Consider the following 7,350-nt stretch of genomic DNA (forward strand, 5'->3'; position numbering starts at 1 on the left):
GTAAGCAATTCAGTGCATAGCTGGAATGTACTGTGGATTTAATTACCAGTTTATCAGATGTCAGCACCAGTCTGAACACAAGCAAATGTTTGGGGTGCTATTTATCAGAAGCGTGGATATGAATCACAAAATATAAAAAAAGACTTGTTGTCTTTGACTGTACCTTCAATTACCTGGGCTTTGAATTATACTTGGGCTTTAAGACTCGACAAGACTTGACAACCCTATTTTTTTTACAGAATTTATATTTAAGCATTAAATAAATACTATTCAATCACATAATAAATAGTTTCTTAATTTTGCATCTGTTTCAAATATTGTGAGAAAATCAAATTGTGAACAGAGTGTATCGTTACACCCCTAGTGGCACACAGACCATCCACTCTTATATGTAGTTTATTTTTGTTTCAGTAAATATAATCAAAAAACATTTTAATTAATGTCAGTCTAAAATACTACAAATCAAGTACGGAATTGGTGTTACATATTGAAAGGATTTTACATATTGTTGGGAAAATCAGCACTACCCTCAACTGCTCCAGTGCGTTCCCCTTGATTCTTTTGATGGAAGCCCGAAGTAGAGTTGATAGAGAGACAGGATACTTAGATCTTCAGCAAATTAGCAATTTATTACAACAGAGCTCTGGGAACCCCTTCCACTCAGACAGAGTTTCAGTAGAAGAAGTTCAATGATCCTTACATTTGCAAGACCTTATATCCCCAAAATCCCACCCATACATACTGTGCAAAACGTAATTCCCTTAATTGTTTTCATGTCTTTAATATGAATACACAATGTAGAGAATTAAATAAGAAATAAAGAAAAACTTAATCAGTTAAATCATTTATTGATTACTACTGTTTTCTATGTGTCCTCCGGCCTCATCTCTGCTGCTTAGGCGCTGACTTCTGCATTACATACTACATACTGGCCATTCAGTTTTGAGGTGTCAGCCTAACTGTCCTTTGCACACTCACCCACATACACAGTTCAGGTCAAATATCCAGAAACAACTCACTAGTTTCAGACACTTGAGTCAGCCCAAACAAGATCACTCACATGACACTTCATTCTCTTAATCATAATCAGGTTTTTGGATTAAATGTCATTTTGTCTGATCAGCTGAAAAATACCTTTAATACTAATATTTACTGTTTCTTAACAATGTGTTAACTCGAGTAGAAGATTTGTGATTTGATTTGCACTCAGGATTTTGGTGTCTCAAAACGTGTTACTTGTAACTTAGTGATGTGTTCTCACACCTGCTATAATTAAGTTCACAATAATGGACATTTGGATCTTTCTCAGATAAGAGCTCTGAGATCAAAGGGTCATGCAGAGTCTCACACACACACACACACACACACACAAACTCACCCACAACCACAGTAAGAAGACAGGTTTTCTGTGCTTTTTTTAGGTCAGAGGATCAAATAATGACATAGTAATTTTTCCCTTTCTCACTCAAACTTACCCCGACCAGACTTCAAAAGATTTTGCAATAACTCACTGTAGTAAACCCGTAGCGAGGTCAGTGAAAGGTGACTTGTGTGTGACATTGTTTAATGAGCACGTACACAAGCCAAGTAAAAAACACTTCTAAAGTACAGTACCAGTCAAAAGTCTGGACACACCTTCTCATTCAACGTTTTTCTTTATTTCTTTATTAATTCTCTACATTGTGTATTCATATTAAAGACATGAAAACAATTAAGGGAATTACGTAGTAAACAAGTAAGAAAAGTGTTTGTTCTCCGCAATCCCCTGACCTAACCCTGATCAACTGAGATGGTGATTTGAGATGATTTTGGATGAGCTGGAGCTTCACAGCCTGAAGGAAAAGCAGCAACTATTGCTCAGCACCTCCGGAAACTCCTTCAAGATGCTGAGAAAACTATTTGAGGTGATCTTAAGTGTATAACATATTCATTTTAAATATAGGCTTCCATCAAGGTGCTGGCGTTCAGAGGGAGCAAAATTGGCCCTGCTCCCTCCGGGTGGGTAGATGGCGCTCTCTCCCCACATCTCTCCTCAGGTGATGTCCACAGCACAGGGCGTCTGTGAGCTGATGTATCAGAACTGAGTCGCTGCGCTTTCCTCCAAGCGCACTGTGATGCTATCAGCAGCAGCTCAAAAAGAAACGGTGGCTTACTTCACATGTATCAGAGGAAGCACGTGTTAGTCTTCACCCTCCTGGTGTGTTGGGGCATTACTAGTGAAAGGGGGAGTCCTAATGAGTGGGTTGGGTAATTGGCCGTGTAAATTGGGGAGAAAATGGGAATGAGAAATTTTTTAAATAAAATCTAAAAATATATATAGGCTTTCAGCTAATCATGCATAATTACATCTAACCCAAAAAACCTTATTGTGATTAAGAGAGTGAAGCAAGTGCCATGTGATTAATCTTGCTTATGCTGACCCAAGCGTCTGCAATTAGTGAGGTTTTCTTGAGATTTGAACTGAACTGTGTATGTGGGTGGGTATGTGGGTGGGCGGGCAAAGGACAGTTAAGCTAACACTTCGAAACTGAGTATCCAGTCTGGAGTCTGTAATGCAGCAGTCAGCGGAGATAAGGCCGTAACCTGGCAGGTAGAGAACAGTTGTAATCAATAGATAACTAAACTTAATTAGTCATAACCAGTTTTTGAGGAACCACTTCACTGACCTTTACACAATAAGTCTGGGTGGAGTTTTGGGTAAACCTCTTTTGTAGAACCTATTCTCTTGAAACTCTGTATGAGTAAAAGGAGTTCCCAGAGCTCGGTTGTAATAAGTTATTAATTTGTTTAATAGGGTAGTGCGGTTTTCCCAACACCACTTAAAAAAAAATAAGAGGCCAGTTCAGTTTCTGAATCAATTTCTCTGATTTTGAAATTTATAGGTATATGTTTGAGTAAAATGAACATTGTTGTTTTATTCTATAAACCACGGACAACATTTCTTCCACATTTCAGATAAAAATATTGATTTAAGAGCATTTTCCTTTGCAGAAAATGAGAAATGGCTGAAATAACAAAAAAGATGCAGAGCTTTCAGACCTCAATTAATGCAAAGAAAACAAGTTCATATTCATAAAGTTCGGGGGGGTTAGGAATTTCAGGAAGTTCAGGAATCAACATTTGGCGGAATAATACTGGTTTTTAATCACAGTTTTCATGCATCTTGGCATGTTCTCTTCCACCAGTCTTACACACTGCTTTTGGATAACTTTATGCCACTCCTAGTGCAAAAATCCAAGCACTTCAGCTTGGTTTGATGGCTTGTGATCATCCATCTTCCTCTTGATTATATTTCAGAGGTTTTCAATTTGGTCAAATCAAAGAAACTAATCATTTTAAAGGGTTCCTTATTTTTTTCCAGAGCTGTATAATAATTACTTTTTATTAGCAAATAAAAAAGAGCTTAATGAATTAAAAATAAATAGCACATAGAGCTACCAGTTGTATCTGTTTGCAATTATTTAATAACATTTAAGAAATGTAGTGTTTCCTTTGGAAGGAGCAGGAGTTTGAGTTGAGACATCCACAATTAACACATTTAAAGGGATAGCTGTTTGCAGCAGCTGTGATTTGCTCGGCAGTATTAGGGCGCGCGTTGTAATTGGCCCAGTTCATAAGTAGTCAACTTCCTATTAAAAGGGATCAACTGTCTCATTTTCTAATTACTACAGCTCCTTCTCTCAATTCCTTCTCCTCTTCTCCTCAACTGCTCCACCTTCTTCTGGGGTAGGAGAGGAGGAGAAATAGGAAAGGAGCAGGATCATAAGCTTCTGGATGCAGCCCATGTGTGAGAAGCAAGGGGATGTGGAATGCTTCCCTCTGCTGGAATGAATAAGAACAAACAGTAGCAGCATATAAAGAACCAAAAAGAATCACTGGCTGCATCCAGAAACCTTTGCTACACCTCCTCTCCTCCTTCACCCTTCCTACTTCCACTACTTCCGGTGCCGACGCGAGTGGCTGCCTGTTCCAGTAATTCTGTCTACATTCAATATTTTATTTTATTGTATTTATATGCATCGCTATAGTTTATCCTTTTGTAAGTTTGTTTATTATACCTGCTGCTGGATGTCTAGAATTTCTATCTATCTATCTACTCCTTTTTTCTTCCCCAAAGGTGGAGGACTGGAGAAGAGCAGAGGAGAGGAGAAATGGAGAGAAGGAGCAGTAATCGGGGAAATGGACAGCTGAGCCCTTTTAATAGAATGTGGACTACTGATGAACTGAGCCAATCAGAATGCTTGCTATCAACTCTCTCTAATACTGCTCAGCACGAATAAGGCCTTCCTTTTTATTGTGTTAATTGTGAGTGTTTAAACTCCTGCTTATTGTAGAAAAAAATTATGTATATTATTATTATTTTATTTTTGTACCTGTGTGTTCACTATTTCCTTTTGATATTTTAAAATTCGATTATATTTCTTTTAGCATTTTGAGCTTAGTTTAGTTCGTTATTTTCCTATTTCATATCTATTTTTCAGTTTTTATTAAATGCTGTTATTAGCTTATGAGCTTCTAGCTTGTTGCTGCCTTCTATGTTATTTAGCATACAGAACTACTCACTGTTCTTTCCAATAAATGTTGATTTATTCATTTAATAGCTGTATCTAACTATTTTAAGCCAGACAGGCACTGTGTGATTTTTTAATTGGTGCGGAGAGCTCATCTGCATGTTTGAGTGGTTTGTCCTGTAGGAAAATGCACGCGATTTATATGCTGACACTGTTGTCTGACTGGCAGGCTGGGAGACTGCAGGTCATGCAGCCACAAGCAGTAGAAGAAGCGCGAAGAAAACTAACTGAAATTACAGATTGAACACCTTTATTTTCGTGTTTGTTAATTTATTCATAAGCCCTGTTTCGACTACAGAAGTTTAACAGCGGGTGGTGTTGTGCCATTTCGGCTTGTGAAGGGGAGCCTGATTTCGTGGCGGTCAAATGTCGGCAACAGGCTGCAGCACGCAGCACCTCATGGTCCGCAGAATCACTTATATTTACAGCGCTCCAGCTAGCCGCGAACGACAGAAAACCCTGAGGAAACTATGAGTGCGAGGGAGATAAAAAAAACTGAAGCAGCTGTAACTTTACCTGTGAGTAACTCATACACCAGAACAACCAACGCTGCAGGATAAACTGATAAATCTGATCATTTCGGTGGTTGGTTGGTTGATGGGGTTTTATTGCCACTCCAGCACAAATGTGGCTATTTGTGACGATAATTTCGGTGAAAATTAGTGAAACCTGTAGTTTATTGAGTTTTTGCTGTATGATCTCCTCAGTGAGAATCCCCACCCCATAACCAATCAGTGAGCTGCAACTGCTTACCCCTCCCACTGCTCTTTCATTGTGGATGTGCAGAATGTCTTAAATGTCCCGTTTTTCAAAGTACAGATCTGGCACGCAACATGGTTAATATACCATCACTATTTTACAAACCGTCACCATATTTAAATAATGTGGTATACCAAAATACTGTGTACCAATACCGTCATACCGCCCAACCCTACTACTGATGTAACTTCCTGTTGTGGATGTGGCTTGTAGAATGTTCTAGATGTTTCAGATGAGGTAATGTGTTACGGTTACAGGAATGAGTAAAACCCAGGGACACAACTAAAATGTGTATTTTAAATATTATGGATTTTTTTATAAAACATATGTTTAAAAAATAGATGGGATTTGGAGTCACTCAACAATGCAAAGAAAAACAAAATCTCTAAAGGATTTTAATAACTATATTCTATGGTAAAGTAAACAGGTAAAGTATAAAGAGTGGGAACAGATAACAAATGATATTTTTTCAGTGTTCTAAAAATTTTTTATTAATATTTTAAATTACATATCTTACTTTTGAAATAAAGTCAATGTACAAGACACTATGCTTAATAATAAAATGTATTTTGAAAATATTTTAGGAGAATTTTTGCCTAAGGCCCCAGGAAAGTGCAGATTGGATGACCAGGGGCCAACTGTACTAAAGTTTTTTAAGGAGAAAAACTTTGTGTAGGCTATATTTTACTCTCACGGTCAAAAGTACTAAATGTGATTAAGATTTGAGAATGTGCGCTCCCCCACACCAGTTTCATTTCGAGCATACGTGTGTTTCTAATGTGTCACTTATCGAAATTTAAATTGCAAATAATATAATACTTTTCATGCACCGAATGTAGTAAGCCATTATTGGTCAAAATCAGTCAATTACTCAGAAAATTACTTAGTAAAGACACACTGAAATAATGTGATTATTCATTCATTAACATGTATCCAACCTACTTTAAATAAGCGTGAGGAAAATTTTGGAGCCAATTTGCAATGGGTAAAATTCCTTTTCTTACCCATTTTTCCATTATTCCAATGGCTATTTGTACTAATTATCATATTATAACCTGTAATTGAGAGAGAGGGCAAAGTGGAGTGTTGTGCTCGTAGAAGTGCGCTCAAATTGAAGTTGATTGCAGTATATAAAGTTTGTGTACTTGGAATTCTGCTTATGTATGCTTTGATAAATCTAGATTTTTAGTAGGAAGTCTTACTACATTAGGGCCCCAGATGTCTTGAAAATTTTATTTTAAAACCACTTATTACCTGTGCATAATAGCTTGTGTATTTGATTTGAATCTTAATTAGTCAATTTTGTCTGACATGAAACACTCACCCCAATTTTCATTCTCATTGTGGAAAATTGTAAAACAGCCCCAGACCTTTACACAACCACCACCATATTTTACTGTAGGTATGATGTTCTTCTGAAATGCGGTGTCACTTTTATGAGATATGTAATGGAATAAGTACATTCCAAAAAGTTCAGCTTTTGTTTTGTCAGTCCACAGTCAGTTTTGACAGTTTTCAAGATATTTTATCAAGATATTTTCTGACAAAATTGAGATGAACCTTAATGTTATTTTTGCTCAGCAGTAGTTTTTGCATTGGCACTGTTGTTGTTGGGTCTTATATGACCTCTTGGATGAGTCATCCCTGCACTCTTGAGGAAGAGGGGCTGACTCATTAGATGCTCAGCACCCCTAAAGCTCAGAGCCTAGAAACATCCATGGTGTGGGTTGTGCAATGCAGAAGTTTAGGAATCCTGTTTTACAGTGTATCACAAAAGTGAGTACACCTTCACAGTTCTGCAGATATTTAAGTATTCATTTTCTGCTGCAGGGATTGAAGAGGAAGGGGGTCAGCCTGTCAGTGTTCAGACCACACGCCGCACATTACATCAAATTGTTCTGCATGGCTGTCATCCCAGAAGGGGGCCTCTTCTGAAGTCTGTACCCAAGAAAGCCTGCAAACAGTTTGTTAAAGACATGTCAACAAAGGACATGGATTACTGAAACCATGTCCTATGGTC

This window comes from Astyanax mexicanus, chromosome 23 (genome assembly GCF_023375975.1).
Source record: "Astyanax mexicanus isolate ESR-SI-001 chromosome 23, AstMex3_surface, whole genome shotgun sequence".
NCBI lineage: Eukaryota > Metazoa > Chordata > Actinopteri > Characiformes > Acestrorhamphidae > Astyanax > Astyanax mexicanus.